This window comes from Lissotriton vulgaris, chromosome 11 (assembly GCF_964263255.1).
Source record: "Lissotriton vulgaris chromosome 11, aLisVul1.2, whole genome shotgun sequence".
Classification (NCBI taxonomy): Eukaryota; Metazoa; Chordata; class Amphibia; order Caudata; family Salamandridae; genus Lissotriton; species Lissotriton vulgaris.
In genome coordinates this window covers 554263805-554283231 of record NC_141699.1, presented here as the reverse complement: position 1 = coordinate 554283231, position 19427 = coordinate 554263805, and positions in this window count along the sequence as shown.

Sequence of the window (19427 nt, the reverse complement as noted above, 5' to 3'; positions counted from 1 at the left end):
CCCCTCACTCGCCACCTCTCGCTGTGATTGGTGGTTAGCGCCAGTAGACCTGCCTTCTCCTCGCGTCAGTGGATCCTCATCATCAGAGTTAACCACGTTGATTCCTGTGCCATAGCGAATGTGTTGTTGGAGCCGCTCGTCTTGCTGGGCGAAAAGAGGTAGGCACTGGCTGAATACGGGAGCTGGGTCAGGGTCCCCTAGGGGCAACAGCGTATTTACAGGAAGCAGGCCTGGTCTTCCTCACACATACCCACAACGTTCCTCACATATGTAACTACCATCGCAGAGCTTGCCGCACCCCACGCCATCACCTCCACAAACTACATTCTACTCGAGGACCAACATTTCCACCTCGACAATGACAAAAACCCGACTCCACCACTCTCCTCGATAACCTCACCAACCTTGGACTGAAGCAGCTTGTCAACACGCCCACCCACAGAGCGGGCCACACCCTGGACCCCCTCTTTACAAGAGGAACTAACATCTGCTTCAGCCACACCACCCAGCCCCCCTGAACTGACCACCGCTGCGTCCACTTCACTTTCAACACCACCACCACACCCAAACATGCCCTACGCCCATCACGACGAAACTGGAGCAAGGTCACAGGGGAACACCTCAGCACCGCCCTCCTCCAACCCCCCCCCCGATACCACCACCACGAACAACACTAACTCCTCAGCCAGAAAATTTCACCGCTGGATCTCCAGCTGCACCAACATACACGCTCCCCTCCGCCCCCTGCCAAAGAACGCGTTCCGAAAGCCGCCTGGTTCACCACAGAACACAAGAAGCAAGACGCTCCTGCAGACACCTAGAAAAAGCCTGGCGGAACCTGAAAACCACTGAATCTCAGATCAACAACAAGTGCGCCCTGAAGAAATACCTCCAAAGCATAAGAGACACTAAACGGACCTTCATAAGAGACAAAATCCAGACCAATGCCAAGGAACTTGTTCAAAATCATACAGCAGTTCACCAAACCCACCTGCGAAGCCACGGACGTCACACCCTTCCAGGAACTCTGCAACCAGCTCAGCTCCTACTTCCATATGAAGATTATGGCCCTCTACGACAACTCAAAGAACCAACGGCAAACACCATCACCCCCTTACTGACCACCGCCGATAAGCCTACCATCACGTCCTGGGATCCCACTACCGCCGAACTTGTATCCGCGACTATGAAGAAAACCCACTCAGGAGCCCCTACGGACCCCTGCCCATCGCACATATTCCACAGGGCCGCCATCTCCATCGCACCCGAACTAGGAAGAACCATCAACTTCTCCCTCAGAACAGGCATCTGCCCGGATGACTGGAAACGGGCAGAGGTAAAACCCCTCCTTAAGAAACCTACAGCCGACCCACAGACCTGAAAAACTACCGGCCCATCCTCTCCTCCCCTTCGCAGCCAAAGCATCCTGGACGCCTCCAAATCTTTATTCCCCAGCAACCACAGCACCAAAACTGTCCTCCTTGCTGTCACCAACGACATCCGCATGCGACTGGATCAAGGACACACCATGACCCTTATCCTCCTAGACCTCTCTGCAGCTTTCGACACTGTCTCACATCGCATGCTCGCAGCCAGACGACACGACGCAGGAATGCAAGGGGCCGCCTTCGACTGGATCCAATCCTTCCTCTCTGACAGAACCCAGAGGATCCGACTCACTCCCTTCCTCTCCAAACCCACGGAAATTAGCTGCGGAGTTCCCCAGGGATCATCACTCAGCCCCACGCTCTTCAGCATCTACATGGGCCCCCTCGCCGCCATTGTCAGACAGTATGGGCTAAACATCGTATCCTACGCCGACAACACCCAGCTCAACCTCTCGCTCACAAAGAATCCCGAAGACACCAGACTCTGCTTCCAGGAAGGAATGAAAAACGTGGCAGCCTGGATGAAGGACAGCTGCCTGAAGCTCAACTCAGAGAAAACCGAGGTCCTCATCCTCGGACCATGCACCACCCCCTGGGACAACAACTGGTGGCCCTCCGCGCTTGGGAGCTCACCCACCCGACAGACCACGCTCAGTACCTCGGCATCATCCTGGACTCCACCCGCTCCATGAACTGCCAGATCAACGCCGTCGCCTCCACCAGTGTCAACTGCCTTCGCATCCTCCGTAAGACCTTCAAGTGGATCCCCCCGACTGCAGAAAGACTGTCACCCACACATTCATCACCAGCAGAATGGACTAGGGCAACGCCCTACGCCGGAATCAAAGAAACTCTTCTACACAAACTCCAAACCATCCAGAACGCTGCAGCCAGACTTGTCCTTGGGGCACCGCGCCACAAGCACATCACCCAACACCTACGAGGCCTCCACTGGCTCCCTGTCGAAATGAGTGTCACCTTCATACTCCTCACCCATGCCTACAAATCCCTCAACAACATCAGACCCAAATACCTCAACGAGAGATTATCCCTCCACGTACCCAGGAGGAACTTCCGCTCCGCCGACCTCGCCCTGGCAGAGGTCCACTGCATTCGCAGAAACAGAAGAGGCGGGAGGGCCTTCTCTTACATTGCAGGAAAAACCTGGAACAAACTCCCTGTCAACATCAGACACTCCCCCACTCTGCACACGTTCAGGAAGAACATCAAGACCTGGTTCTTCGACTGACCCAGAGCTGGAGCCGCTGCCCCTCCTCCCCCAGCGCCTTGAGACCCTCACGGGTGAGTAGCAAGCTTTATAAACCCCTCATTGATTGATTGATATACATTTCTGGGTCTGAACTGTTTAGGTAACCAAACGACACCAAAGAGAGATCTTCCCATCACTGCTGTATCCATGACACCCATTTTTGAATCTATTTCTCTGGGAGCCCATGCTTTGAGGATCTTCGGGTGTGCCACTTTGTAATACCTTTAGAATTCCTGGATCTTGGTGATGACACGAGTCCCCTAAAAATTAAAGCATTATTTACCACTCAAAATAAATGCCTCAACATTTTCTGTTGGGAGATTATTTCTTCTCTTGAGATCAGAATGGCATGGCCTGGAATAAGTATAGAAGGCATAGTAAAATATCAATTTTCTATTTGGTGTTTTCCACAGCCATGACAAGAGCATTGTGCACCATCTGCTCAAATATGCTTGCATTTCCTTTTCTGAGGGTTGCCAGTTCGCCTTAACAATTTTGCCTAGTAATGCACTAATGTTCATACATAAATAACATATATGTTTCTCTTCCCATTTAAAGTTGATATCATGATGTAGCTCCCCAAATTTACTCTGTGAAAAGGTGATGTTTTGTATCTCAGGTGTGTGTTTATTTATTTTGAAACCGGTAGTTTCTCAATTGTTTCCAGCTGCTGTGTAAGTGCTGTCAGGGATCTTTTAGGATTAATAGCACATCATCCACAAATAAGAAGATCTTTTGTTGTTCTCCCCAAGGGCGAATAAAATTGGTGAAAGTGGGCATCCCTGATGGGCTCCACTCTGTAGCCTTACCAGCTCTGATTTATTTCCATTAACTAGGATTCTCCTTTTTGGCCCCCTATAGTTTGCAAATCTAGAAACAGAATATTGTCCCATATCATAATTTATGTAAGGTAAATAAATAAATAAAAAAACAGCTGACCCAATCTGATTCTTGTGCTTTTCACCATTTTACAGTTCTTATAGCTTCTCTGGCCTCTAGCTCTTCTAAGGTTATATTTAAAAATCCTTTTTGATCAGATGTTAAGTAGGATAGCATTTGATAAGTTAGTCCTTCCCTTTATAGGTCTCGCCTAGACAGCATGCAAGCGCTGCTTAGGAGTAACCTCTTGGAATCACTCAGGACTTTTTGGGAAACTCGTGCATTTACTGCATTATCAATGAGCACTTGTGCATGTATGGCGTTTACCTTGCGGGAGCGAGCAGCTGCACCATCTGTTTCCAATTATTGCGCCCGCGCTTGTTTACATTTGCCTGTCTCGGGGTCACGTTAATTGGAAACAGATGGCGGTCGGGTTCACTTTTGCGGCTGCTTGTTGTTACCTTGCTGGATTGTACTATATAATTTGTGAGTGCTTAGAAGCCACAACCGGCTGCCACTAACTGCTGCATGCTGTAGATTCTCCACCACGGATTTAGGGGGAGTTCAAACATCCCGTGGCTGGTGAAAAGCCCCCACTCACATCCTTCTCTTGCACAAAGGTGTGTGCAGCCAGCTCACTTACTTTCTTACTTCATGTGATGCCTGGCTGCTTGTGATAAGCTAGTGGGATGCTGCGCTCCATTTCTTATTTTAAAACACTGCAGGAGCTAATGAGGTAAATCCCCAGGGATTCAGTGGCCCTATTTTCGGCTTCTGAAAATGTAGGCTGCAAACTCTGCACACGCTCCTTTCTGATCATCTGCAATATTCTCTGAGCCGATTGTCGGGCGCCAGAAGCACGAAGGCCACTTCAACAACAGAAAGATTCGAAAACACATTTGTCTTGGGCTCACCCGTTATCCGCTGAGGCCTTAACGAGTTAAGTATGAGATGGATATCATTAAAACAAAGTTATTGATAGGCCCAGCCACATTAATTCTACCAATGATTCATCATCTCTCAAAGCTGGCACTTTGATGGAGGTGGGTGCGTGTGCCATGCATCATCATTGGCCTTCCAATCACTCCCCCAGGTGCGAGACAGAGGGAAAAAAATGTTTTGGGGGCGGAGATGCAGTCAATTAATGTGCTTCCTCCGGCGGCTTTGGAATATGTATCTCGACTGAAGGCAGAGGAGGCAAGACACTGCTACCAGGGGTGTTCGCGAGACGGCGACGGCCCTGCCCATGCATTATTCATGTGATTAGAAAGTGCTAAGACAAGACAGCGATGAAATATTAAACTCCAAATAAAATGATCAATCACAGTGACGCTCTGCGAAGCGTGTGGCGGCACCAGTGTCCCCGGGGTTAACTATATCTCAGCGTCTCAGAGTACATACACGTTCGGGCGACCTTTTAACAACTACTTAACATAATAAAACACAAGACAGAAGTCTCCAAAACATCTTTTAACGCATTCTACTCTAGTGCTGAAAATGAAAGTGAACGCCTGCCCATGACGAACCTCACCGCTGTGTCCTCTAAGCAAGCCGCCTGGTCGTTTACCACCATTAACTGCTGGCTGCAGGTAGGTACAACTCAGTCAGGAAGATGGAGCCAGGTGATGGTAACCGTTCATTTTGGCCCAGGCACGTTGCTGGTTGATTTCCTAAAAGTTATATATCGAATTCCATAAAAAGCGTGTTCCCAGGGCTCATTTGCAGTTACCAGCTGACCCGTCACTGACCCCAATTACGGAAGTGCACCTGATGCAAAGGCGGACCTTTTATGCTTTTTTGCTCCGCTCTCTCTGTTTTCTGAATCACTCCCCTCCTCCGTCTTCTCCAACACACCACCAACCTAGTTTCCGGTCACTATTCTGTCATTTCTTGACTTCTCACCTCCCATCACTTTCCTGCCCGCCGCTGACCCTGCTTCGACCTGCTGCCCTGTTACTCTCCCATCTCCACATTTCTAACCTTCCCTCCCTTCGCCCCCCGCCATCCACAGTCCATCCTCCCCCAAAAAATTGCTTAAACGCTCGAAAAAAAGAGCATGGTGGATCCCACGGGAATGTCTACTGGAAAAAAAAAGCAAAGCAGAAATTGGACCGAATAGTACTAGTCACCACGTACTGTCCCAACTCCAACAAATTGAAAAAGGTGGTAAACAACAACTGGCACTTGGTAAAAAAATCTATGCGAAGAGCTGAAAAAACCGCCGTTATTCGCATTTAAAAAAGAGTCAACCATAGCCAACAGACTGGTGAGAGCAGCATTGCCAATGAAAGCTCAACCAACCTTAAGAACTATGATTGGATTACCCCCCGTAATGGGCCACCATAAGTGTGGTGGATGTAATTGTTGTGCTTCAACTGAAGAAGGTCAACCTTTAAGCATAATGAAAGAATGTGGAAACCTGAATGTTTCACAAATTGTAAATCACGGAACGTGATTTATGGGATCAAGTGCCCTTGTAATTTACTATACATTGGCAAAACGAATCAGGAAATTCGATTGAAAATCCAACAACATAGATCAAGGATTACAAGAAAGGTCCTTAATGCTTATTTGGTGAACCACTGGCAAGTAAAAAATCATGAGGATAATGACTTACGATGGACAGTTATCATGAAAGTTGAGCCGGATCCAAGAGGTGGGGATCTAGAAGCTAAACTTTCACAAAAAGTAGCCATGATGATTTTGAAATTCAATTCGGCTATTGAAGGACTCAATGAATTGTCTGAAATATACAAACTATAGTGAATATAGACGTTGCTGTCTTACACTGCTTGTCCACAACGGGAATAAAATAGCAGCCTCTTTATTAAAGCACGGTTATTGATCCAGCGATCCAATTCCTAAACACAATACCCTCCTAACAACTCCCTTGTTCCATCAAAACGTAATTGTCATACATCTCGTTTTGGCTAAAACGAGTGATTAGAATTCGTAAATACAATACCACCCGTTTATAAAAAACAACCCACTTATCTTATCAAAACGTAATTATCACATGCCTCGATCTGCCTAAAAACGAAAGACCTTCAAATACAACAAATCTTCAATAAAGATTAAGGAATGACATTTCCCCAAGGATTTAACCTTTTTAAAGATGGAGCCCATGTTCGCTGGCAAAATCACGTGACATAAATAAATAGAGACACGATTACGGAAGAACACAGACCGGCCGGGATTGAGAGACCGGACCGTGATACTTTCGGGAAGCAGAACGAAGGAAAGGTAAGCTGCCCTGAGTCCCGCCCAAATGAAGCCAGTACTTGGCAATTTAGACATCACGAGTGACTGACACGCTGTTTCCGACTCTCCAGGGTAGTCAGAGTGACCCAATTTCGCTTTCCTTTCTAGTCACTCGGCGGAAGTGTCCGAGAGATACCCCCTACCAAAATACAACTAGTATGTGGGCGCATAACAAGTTTAAATAGGTAAGGAAAAATACCTATTGCGTTAAATGGAGCATATATTCCAAATAAATACCATAACCAAACAGTAAAACAACCTATTTGTTCTCTCCCACAGTGTGAGAACTTCAACCACATACAAGAAGTGAGTCATATTTAGATTTATGTTGGGTTTGTTGTTTGACCTTCGTAATACCGCGGATGCTAAAATATATGTTTACTATTTAGGTGGTTCAGCGTCGCGGTTGTTGGTGATTCAAAGAATCCATAACCAGAGTGAATATTAGAGAGGTAAGATGTAGAAAGGTGGCTGTTGAGCCACAAAACATCTTCCAGGTTAAAAAAAACAAATAATTAATAAGGGTCTCCCCTCTCTTTCCTTCATTTACTGTTTACGGTCCTGATGAGAACTCCGAAACAAAAGGGAGTTCGAAACGCGTAGACCTTATTATGTTTGAACCATAAGAAAAACAGAATGATACCTGCATTATATTGATTTATTTCACAAATTGTATTCTATGGTTTTTGCAGAAATTGTATATAATGTGTACATACAAAAAATATTTTTGCTACTAGAATATCAGAGTGTGAATGTGTGTGGATTGTGAGAGATAAAGATCTTTAGAGATAGTTTTTTTTTTTTTTTTTTTTGGTGTTCAAACTACTTTATTGATAAGAGCATACAAGGATACACAGCTTGAGATGCCTACAACCCGGAGGCCGGCAGCAATAGCGGAGCAACAATACACAGCCTTGTAGCCGGCATCCCGGGGGCCCGGCGGCACATCACAGATAGAAAGTTTATCACAGCGCCGTCCGGCGGGGCAGGCCAAGGAAGGATGTATTGTAGTCGAACAGGTTTTGTGTGAGCAAGAAGAGAATCTCACTCCTAATTTTTTGTAACGGGTAGAACATGGAAAAGAAAAAAAGAAAACCCCAACTTCCCAACGAGGTTACGTATGTGCGATGGTGTAGTATGGTGCAATAACAATGTGTTGTAGTGGTGTAAAGTGGTGGGTCTGCTAGGCGCCAGTGCGCGGGGCGGTGAATGTCCCGGGTTCGAGGACCCAAGGCATTGGTAGTCCATGGGGTGGCAGTGCAGAGCCGTCAGTGGTATGCAGGACAGCACTCTCCAGATGAAGGGGGGGACAGCTCGTGGCTCAACGGAAGGAGAAGATGGTCGCAGGAGGGGGAGGCGAGGGGGGCGGTGCCGTGGAGGCTAGTGCCACCTGTTCCATGAGGAGACAGCAGGGGGCATAGGGGTCCCATAGGTAGAGGAAAACAGCATGCGCCATGTATAGCCAGGTAGTAATAAGGCGAACAAAAATGCTAAAGGGATTGAGAAGCAATGAGCCCATTGTCCGACGTTGCATCATCGTCCGAGCGTTTGAGCAAGTAGTGCACCAGTGGGTCCCAAACATTCCTGGGTCTACTCGTGAGAGGCAATGATTCAGAAAAGGTGTTATGCTGATCTTGGCAATATGTTAAGTCAGTTAACCAATCCTTGAACTTGGGCGCTCTGCCCCTGCTCCAGCGGCAGGCGACACGTCGCTTGGCGAGGAGGAATGCAATATCGACGAATTTTCTGTTCGCCTTGGATATGTGCTTTGTGTACCCAAGGACGGTCACCAAAGGATCAGCGGGAATGTCCTCTTCTACCATTTGCACAATAGCCTCGATGACCTGACACCAATAGTCAGCAACTTGGGGGCAGGACCATGCTAAGTGGAGAAAGTCAGCGTGGTCTGCACGACACCGTTCACAGCGATCACTATCGGCCAGCCCGAATCTGTACTTCCGGACCGGCGTGTAGTAGACCCTCTGCAGGTATTTATAATGTATTATTTTCAACCTGCAACTGGCAGAGATGCGGGAAGTCAATGCGCAGCAGTATTGCCATTGGTCGTCCGAGACCTCTGTGTCAAGTTCCTCCGATAGGCGCAGTCTGGCAGCAGAGACCGGTAAGGGAGCAGCTCCCCGATATTGGCGGTAGAGCCCAGAGACCAAATGGGTCCCATCTGGAGACTCCAGGAGGTGGTGTAGCGGAGGCAAAGTTGCAGGTTCAGCAGGGTAATCCGGAAGGATGTCCCGCATCCCCGCGCGCAGTCTTATATAGTAAAACAGCTCAAGGGGTGTGGGGGCATGCGAGTGGAAGAAAAGATCCGCCGTTTTGAAAAGTCCGTTGTGAAACAGGTCGCCCCAGAAGGAGACGTGAAGTTTGCCACAGAGCTGCCGGAACCCCAATTCTGATAGCAGGGCAAGGTTCGGATGATAGGCCAGAGGAAGCTTAGGAGAGTAGGGCAGCGCGCAGAGGAGCCGCCGGGCGAGTCGCCGCCACGCGTCCAGGGTGCATGAGACCGAGGTATTCGCCGTAGAGATGGAATTCTCGGAACAGTGCATCAGACCGTTCAATGGAAGTGGGTGTGCAATCCAATCCTCCACTGCTATGTGTGGCATGAAGGGAGTAGGAGCCATCCAATGGTAGGCAAAATGCGCTTGTGCACACAGGTAGTACGCCTCGAAATCAGGGATGTCGAAGCCGCCTTGGTCGTAGGGAAGGGTCAACGTGGACCACTTTAGCCGGGGAGATTTGCCACCCCAAAAGAGCCTACGCAGTTCGGCGCGGAGTGTCCTAAAAAAAAAAGCCCCTGGGTAATAGGGGATATTGAGAAAAAAGTACAGAAAGCGGGGCAATATCACCATTTTAATGAGGGAGGCTCTGCCAGCCATTGAAAGCGGCATCGTGATCCACCTGTCGACAGAAGCGGTCAGTTTAGTCATGGCCACTCCGTAATTGGAGCGAAGTGTCTCATCTTTATCCCGTGCTATGCGAATTCCCAAATAGCGCAGATCATCCTGGCACCATACCAACGGATAATCCAATGGGAAAGCACTCACCGCGTCAGTAAGGGGAAAAAATTGAGATTTGGCCCAGTTAATATGAACACCCGACAGGCCACCGAACAGGACGAATTCACGGAGTAGGGGGTTAAGGTGTAATTCCGGGTACTTGACATACAGTGTGATGTCATCCGCATAGAGGGATACATCGATTTGCCGCTGCAAGCATTGAATCGCTCCCTCACGGTGCAATTGACGCAGGCGGCATGCCAGTGGTTCGACCGCAATAGCAAATAACAGGGGTGAGAGCGGGCACCCCTGGCGAGTACCTCTTGTAAGACTGATAGGTGACGATAGCTTCCCATTGATCAGTACTCTCGCCGTGGGGTCCGTGTAGAGGAGGCGTACCCATGACAAGAACAGCTTAGGGAACCCCATGCGTCCCAGAACCGAGAAGAGGTAGGGCCACTCGACGGAGTCGACCGCCTTGGTGGCGTCAAGGAACACAGCCGCCACCGGGATATCAGGGTGGACAGAGCGTAGCAGGGAAAACAGGGTGCGTAGGTTATGGGAAGTAGATCTGCCGGCCACGAAGCCAGACTGGTCGGGCAGGACGATCCTAGTCATTAGCAGTGAGAGTCTCGTGGCGAGTACTTTAGCAAGGATCTTCACATCACAATTTAGAAGGGAAAGTGGGCGGTAAGAGTCGCAGGAAGTAGGGGCCTTGCCAGGTTTCAGAAGGGAGGTGATAACCACTTCGCGCATAGACCGAGGCAGCTTGCCGTCAGCCAACGATTCAGTAAAGACTTCATTAAGAACGGGCGCCATAATATCAATATAAGCTTTGTAGAATTCGGCTGGGATGCCATCTAGCCCTGGAGCCTTCCCATTCTGTAGGGACATAATGGCCTCGCGAACTTCCTCGAGTTCAAAAGGCGCCGCCAGGAACTCCCTATCGCCATCGCTGAGCCAGCAGAGCGCCACGTCATCTAAATAGTCAGCATATGGAGCATCCGCCTCTGCCTTGGAAGTGTATAGTGTGGAGTAATGTGCTGTGAATGTAGTCAGTATCTCATCCGATTCCCTGGTGACAATGCCAGTTTCATCAGTAAGTTCTAGTATGGTATTGTGCTCTCGTGGCGCGCGCGTGAGTGAAGCTAGTACCTTGCCAGGCCTATCCCCCTCGCAGTATTTCCGGGCCACCCAGTGTTTGCCCCGGTATTTCGCCTCCCTGGCAGCCTCCTCTTCATACTTGGATAGTGTGTCCCGAAAGGTCGCCTGTAGGCGTGGGTCATCACTCGCCACCATTCGGAGCTCCAGGGCACGCAACTCACTCTCCAATGTGGTAATGGTACGTAGAATATCTCGCAGGACCCCATGGCTCTTAGAAATGCAGAAGCCCCGAATGGTTACCTTGAAAGCTTCCCATATGTGTTCCACTGATTCTACTGAACCCTTGTTTCTAGGGAAGAAGTCCCTGATTTCCTCCCCCAACTCTGTACGAAAAAGCTCGTCAAGGAGCGTATCTGGGCTCAGCCTCCACTGCGGTCTCGGACTATCCCACCCAGGAGTACGGAACTGTAGTCTAACAGGGCTGTGGTCCGAATAGGTTCTAGGCAGATGGTCAACCACCAACAGGTCCCCAATGACGCCACGGGTCACCAAAAAATAATCCAAGCGCGCCCAGGTCCCGGTGTGATGTGTAAAGTGCGTGCCCTCCCGCCCGTGGGGGTGTATCTGTCGCCAGGCATCCAAAAGTCCACCCTCCTCCATCACTCCTTCTAAAACTTCCCTAGCTCGGGGCTTGTAAGAGTTAACCCCATCCGCCCTATCAAGTGAGGGCGCCAAGGCCAGGTTAAAATCACCTCCCCAAATGATATGCCGTGCACCAATGGAAACGATTGTGCCCCACAGAGTGGAAAAAAAAACAGGTGAGTCAACATTCGGTGCATACATTGAGACAAATAGATAGGTGTCATGCCCCACCCTCCCCCACAATAAAACATATCTTCCCTCTTTGTCCGCTATCTCACCCATGCGGAGGAAGGGTACACCACGGGCAACAAGAATCGCCACACCCCTGGCATAAGACGAATAAGAGGAGAAAGCGCGGGTACCCGCCCATTTCTGTCCAAACGGGGCGTTCCCGCGCACGGGCAAGTGTGTCTCTTGTAGTAGAGCTACTTGTACATGATGTCTATTCAAGTAGGCGACAACATTCCTGCACTTCCGGGCATCGTTCAACCCCCGAACATTCCATGAAAGGCATGTCAATCGCGTAGTCGGGTTTACCGCAGCCATGAGTACATTGACAACAAAAAAGAAGGCGCCCAATCGGGCCAAAGACTAATATCACGCCCGCACCAGGGTCGCCAGGTCCCACACCACATCAATATAAGCAAACACAGTCTATGCATCGGTAACCTCATGAAATCCGATCTCCCCCCACCCACCCCAGCATCCCAAACATGCCAGCAGCCATGAAATCCCCAACAACTTCCCCCCCTCATCCCCCTCCCCCCCAACTTCAGAGCGGCAAATAGCCAAACATGCAATAGATCAGCGGGGAATACCCAACTAGGGATCATCCAAAGGTACGTGCTGCCACAATCCGGCCCATAGCTCCATACTGTACCGCCCTCGGTGGAGACTAGGGCCGAGAAAGCGGTCCTTGGTATACGTTACCACGGGGGGTGTGCAGTCCAGGAAGTCCGATCCTCGTGATTCTGCCAAACCACCAATTGGGAAGCCAGCGCCGACCAGCGAAGAAGTACATAGGTGTCTGAGGCCGAATGTCACGAAGGCAGTTTAATCCTCTTGACGTTCAGGAGGCAAGTCGTCGATCTCTAGTCCGTCGTCAGGTGCCTGGTTGTCTCTGCGCGCTCTCCGGATGGATTTGAAGTAATCCTCGGCTTTCTGCGGGTTAGTGAAGAAGCGCTGTTTGCCCTGGTGAGTAACCCTCAGTTTTGCCGGATACAAAAGTGCATAGTCTATTTGGGCTTCCCTCAGTTTATTTTTTATCGGAAGGAATTTGCGCCTTTCGTCCTGAACCATTGGTGTAAAATCAGGATAGATGGAAAAGGTGATGCCTTCATACCTCAGCGACCTCTGCGTCCGGGCTGCTCGAAGGGCCGTGTCGCGGTCTCGGTAATTCAGAAGTCGAGCGACGTAGGCGCCAGTGATCGATGAGCCCTCTCCACTATGAACTGGGAGGAGAAGGCGTCCTCCCCGATAGATCCCTTGAGCAGTTTCTCCACATAGAGTTCCATTCTACCTGTGGCAGTGGATTCCGGCACATTGGTAATGCGAATGTTATTGCGGCGACTCCGCGCTTCCAAGTCCTCATTCTTTGCCGCGATTATGCGGAGGAGGTTATCCATTCTCGCTAGCTGTGTCGCGTGGGTCGTGGTGACATCGGTGTTGTCGGAGATCCTCTGTTCCGCAGTTGTAAGGCGTTCCTCATGGCAATCCACTTTATGGACCAATGCGTCCAGCCGGGCCGTGACTCCATCCACCTTCTCCACCACGGTAGCGAATCCCTGCCGCATTTCCAGTAGCAGGTTAGCAATATCCGCAGCAGGTGCGTCAGGCGGAGCAGGCTGCGGGGGCGGCTCGCTGGGACCCGGGCGCGTCTGCGTCGATGTGTGGCCCTTGCGAGTGTTGTCAAAGCTCAGTTTGGGCTGACGAGCGTCAGGACGTCCCATGGCGGATTCTCCAAGCAGGTGAGGGCCCAGATGGGGTGGTAGAGGCAGTGGAAGGCAAGCGGGCGGGCAGCAACCAGCTGCACACCAGGAGTGTCTCAAGGCCAGAGCCTAACAGCAACACAATGAGCGTGCAGTGCCCCAAGCAGCGCCCCACGGCCAGCAATTGTTCTGTGGCAGCAGTCGCCCACCGCGCCCCCAGCAGCAGCCTTGGGTACCTGTTAGGCAGAGTCTGCGTTGAAGCACCAGTCCCAGCGCCAAGCCTCCGGATCAACTTCAGGAGTCGCGTCCCACCTGCCGTTAGAAGGCGCAATGCAGTCTGCTTGGCAGTCCCATGGGGGAAGGGCAGTCAGGTCACTCGACAGCAGCCATCCACGCTGCCAATGTACATAGGATCTGCGGCGCCCCGTGGGAAAGGAGCACCGTCAGTGGAGGGGGGACTCCTCTCAAGTGCAAGCGCTGTAGCCGGCTGTCGGGTCCGGTATGTAGCGGCACGCAGCTCCGGGTCCGCAGCGACAGCGGGGACCGGCGCGGCAGTTAGCAAGGCAGCAGCCGTCCCACTGGAAGCAGGTCGCACTCCGTGTCGGCCACGCCGTGCTCAAAAGGATGCCAAGCAGAGGATGGTATGTGCCGCTCACCCTCTCGACCTGCACAGCATTCCGGCCCGGAGGGGTGAGGCAGGCAGGGTGGTTGCACGGCCTGGGCGCCTCGTGGCGGACGTCGGAGTCGCGTAGTTGTGGTGGCCGGGCTCCCTCACCAGTGTGCACCAGGGCAGGCGTCGGGCAATCTGCAGAGACTCGTATCTCTGGCTCCGAGTCTCACAGCCGTCCCAAATTTTGACCGAGTGCAGAGAGCACTGTCGTGTTGCAGGAACCGGGCTTCTGGGGGTGACACGGCACCCCGTGGCAGCGGATCAGTGCAGGATCGATATCCAAGGAGCGGGAGCTGCAGGTCTAGGCAGCCATTCCGCAAGCGCGCCCTCCATCTTTAGAGATAGTTTGTATGAATGACACAAAGGGGTATAATATTGATTAAGTACATGTATGTCGATTCTATGTTTGTTTGAAATGTTCTTTTTCTTTGAAATGTGTAAAATCCGCTAAAACAAATGAAAAAATGACAACTTAAATGAAAAATAAAATCAAAAAGATTGACTCATGAAAAGTAGACCTCGCCCACATAGTGTTTAATTCGTATGTGTGGGAAAGAAATAGAGATTTTGATTTATACTAGCAGCATTGGCAGTTGTTTGTAGCATACATTAGGCAGGGTTTGACCTTGCTGCTTGGGAGCCCATACCCAGTGACGTGTAATCTTAGATAGTTATACAGACACTGTCGCATGCGCACACCCATATAGGCCTGTACACGCAGGCACTGACTCATACATAAGCATATACCCCTAAACTCAGATACATACATACACAAATATGTGCTTGCACTCAACCACACATGCAACATATGTACAAATGCATACATATAGACACAAACACCCACATATCACACTGGTATCCTCACAGATACAGTATATACACATGCACACAAACAAATACACAGGGCTTTAAGTGGGATGGAAAAGGTGGGGGGTCTGCTTTGCGAAGGACTTCCTGGGTTAATTCTAAAAACCTCCTTGGGAATGCATTCTGACCATTACTTACACTTGGCTTCATGTTTTGTAATTCACAATTGCTTGCTTTCTGTTTGCTGGCTTTATTTATTTTAGGCTGTCCAGCGTCTAGCATCTCTTTGTCCCACCCATGGCGCATAGCCTGTTTATAATGTGCTGCATAACTAAACACTTATAAGATCCCAAAGGTGAGACCTATTGGCTCTGCCAATGCTTGTTTATAGAGTTGTTAGTACACAGAAATGTTTGAAGGCTTCTATTTTCCCTATTTGATCTTTCCGCTCTTCTCCTGGGAGTCTATGATTTATGTGTGCTCTGCTTTGTCTATGTTTTAGCTGCATGGCTAATAGTCTTCCTGTTTTGTTGTTTCACTGTAAAATGTTTGTTGTAACCACAATAAGCACTGCTAGTTGTTCCCCAAGTCGTTCAATTTTCTTCACCTTCTCATCTGTGGTCTGAAACTTGTTGGATTGTTCAGTTCTCTGGCACTTTTTTCGTATTATATTTTCCATTCTTTGGTGTTGCGAGCATCTAATGCTATAAGTATTCCACCCTTGCAATGTTTTGGATTCTAACTTTGCATATCTACGGAATATCAATCATATTTTTTATGACTTAATGGGCTTTAACTGCCATTTTTTAAATTTCTGCAATGAAAGGCTGGACCATCGGTATTGCTTTTGATTTGGTTTTGCCTAACTGATCATGTTTTTATTGTAATATATTTTTAAATCTTTACAATAAAGCTTAAATACATATCTACTGTTTTGAGATCCACTGGGACACAGAAAAATTGAGACAAGAACAGTACAATAGGAACTGAGACAAGGAGACAAAGAAGAAAGGTAACACTAAGGTAGACAGAGAGGCACACTGATACTGAGACAAGTATCTGTTGACATGGGCAGGGAGACATACTGATACCAAGACAAGGAGCCAAAGATGTAAACAGGGAGACACAAAAACTGCCACTGAGACAAGGAGCCAAACGGGAACACACACTGGAAACAGAAATAATGAGACACTGATGTTTCAGGGTGACTCAATGCGAACAAGAATGAGACAAGAATCCACGGAGACAAAGGAATACTGCTGTGGATGGGGAGAAACACTGAGGCAACGGAAACAATGAGATAAGGAGATACTGAAGTAAGGAGGCATTGATGTGCACAGGGAGACATTCATACTTCACTGAGACCAGGAGCCACTGCTGTGGATAAGGGGAACTACTGAGACAAAGAAACACTATGAGACAAGAAGAAACTGAGACGAGACAATGCAGCAATGGGATACTGAGGCGGACTGGGAGACACAATGATGCAAGAAGAACGAGGCAATGGAAACACTGAGACAATTAGACCCTGAAGTGGTCCGGTAGGTACACTGGATCAAGGTGCCACTGACATGGGCAGAGAGACACTATCACTGAGACAAGGAGACGTTAATGTGAGATGGGAGACAACTTGAACACTGAAACAAGGAAACACTGACAGGGAGACACAATGAGACGAGACAAGTGAGACAAAAAGAAATTGAGGCACGCAGACACTGACATGCAGAGGGAGACACTCAAACTGAGACAAGGGGACACAGACGATACGTAATCTTAACCTTGAGAAACCCACAGGCGGTGTCCATTAGGCACACTGCCCTATCCACAGTTAAGCTCAACAGATAACTCAGTATCTTCAAGTACATCCACCATGAGGTTATATTTAATAACCCAATGCGGTCTGGTAGTTGTAGTCCTTCTGCTTCCCATAGCTCACCAGTTTGGACTAAAGTACCAGATTCCAATGGTTTTAGATCTTAGAACACTGTGTCCTTGCTGCCTTGGTGACATCTGGCAACTTTGCCCATAGAGCATAATGGAAGCTGCAGTATATTCTGCAGTGTCTGGTTCACAGGCATTAACGTGTCATTTATTAATAAAGCTCTTTGTGTCTCTTAGTGAGTTGGCCATTGATGGTGAAATGTTAGAATCACTTACATTTCAGAATCAAGTACGGTACTTGGAGTTGCTCATCTGATCCAGTTTCACCTTATTAAAATAGCACACGCACTTAGTAATCTTCCCACGGAACAAGATTGTTGTAGTTTTACTGGTAATAATGATTGTGTTATTTTTAGTAGCATACCATGGTAAGTGATGCAATTGGTGCCACACCTCAAAATGTGTCTGCCTCATGTACAAATATTAATGAGGGTGACAGTGATAGTCCTCACAGCTGCAAACCTGACCTTGTGATGCTCACACCCGTCAGCGTACAGCATATGGGATCAAACGCAGGGTTGCCACGTGGCCTCACACCACCAGGAGCATCTTCAGCCAGTCCTGTCTTTTTTAACCAACAACACTCCACCTATTGGGGCTTAAAGGCCCATAATCACTACATGTAGTCCATTAACTGTTGTCATTTTGGATGTTTTTATCAGTTAGCAGTATGGTGTGTTCAAGAACTGTAGGGTGACCAGATGACTTGGATTGGCTGAGTGTTTGAATATCTGCCCAGGCAAATTTCTGTACTTGAAATACACGTCCCGGTTTCGAAAGAGGGCTGGGTAAACACATGTCTTTATAATGACCTGAAAATCTAAAAAGGTAAGGGTCTTAAACAAGCTGCTCGAGAACTTTCTTACCCTCACATGATTGTGCCAAGTTGTGGCAGCATCTATCAGATAAGTTTGTCCTTGACAGAATCCAAGAGAAACGCAAGTCCCCCTGTCATATGTGTGCAGGATTAGTTAGCGATACTCATTTGTAAGTCATTTATGTTACAATACTTTTTATTTAAGTTATAATATTTTTTGTGTATTATTTGGATTTAAATTTTTTGGTAAGGCTGAAAGAAAATAAACAATATCTTTGGACCTCGATGTCTCATTATAGTCTCATTTCTTTGTTAGTGAGTGCTGTCCATTCAAACCCTATGATACAATTATGGTTGTTGCTAAATGTTAGTCCTATTTCTATGTCTATGTATGTGCTGCTTGTTTGGTTTTGAAAATCTGTTTACCCTGAAATTGTATAATCAAGTCCTGTTCAGAAAGACAACAGTCCCATATGTGCCTAAAGGGCTTTCAGTTACATAGCTGGCAAGTCGTCCCATTCCACACGTGTCACCTCGGAGCGCTGAAGAATCCAAAGTCCATGTGCAAGTGGGTCGCTCAGTCTAGGTTTTTCATTGCATTTTGGGAAATTTGAGCATTCTGGACACCTCCTGCAAGTCCAAAAAAATGCACCCAGCAACACGTATTCTGGACATTTTGGATTCCCTTTTTAACAATTTAATTTGGGCTCACAAATTCCATAATGCAAGGTGCAGCTGGCTAAAACGCCTTGACGACATTTAGGTGTCATATGTGACAAGGGGACACTGTGCAGCAAGGTGGGCCCCTGAATTGCTTTCAGGTTAATAGAACACCCCCTGGGCAGCCTAACTCTTTCATGGAGTCTGCTTCCCAGGTACTATCACTGTGGCCACTTGTTTGAGGAACAATGCCGGCCATTTCATGAAACAACGTGGAAAGCAGAAAGCATCGCAATCAATATTATATAGTTAGTGTATAAACTTACAAATAAATCCAAAAAGCCAAAAGGCAATTCTTCCTGAAGATGACAGATGCTTAATTTATTTTGTCATAGATAGCTCTGAAAGTACATACTTACACAACAGCGTTTCTATGTTGTTTCATGACATTATGCAATAGTTTGGCAACCCATGTTAGCGGTACGGTAGGCTTTTGTCTATCCACAGTTACCCAGCTCGTGGCAAATGGTAGTCATGTATTCATACTTTAAAATTCTGGATAGCTGCGGCCGGGGTTATTTCTCTTGTGTTATTTCTCTTGTGTTGATGAGGGGAGCGACCCCTGACCCTCTTGGTAGGTCGCTCCCCCTCCACGCAGCTCCGCCTGTGTGCCCCTGCTGCCGCTGGCAAGTGTGCTCTACCCCCGGTTCTGTGCCCTGTTGTGCCTTCTGTGCCACTGTTTTTTCCCCATCTGTGTGCCCCGTTTTTAGGTCTCGGACCTAAAGGCTGCGCTTGCGCAGTCTGGGGTCGGAGATTTAATGACCCTTAGTAGCGCTTTGGAACCCGCCTCCCTGCCCTGTCTCTCCTCCATTGGCTGGCTTCCTAAACGGAGGCCAGCCATTGGAGGAGAGAGCAGTCCCTCCAAATAAGCTCCGTCTTTTTCGGATTTGGGGGCGTAAGTTTTGTTGTTCTTTAGACAGTGACGTTGTCTGTCACTCAGAACAGCAAAACCACGCCCGATTCCGAAAAATACGGAAGCTTGTGGCCGC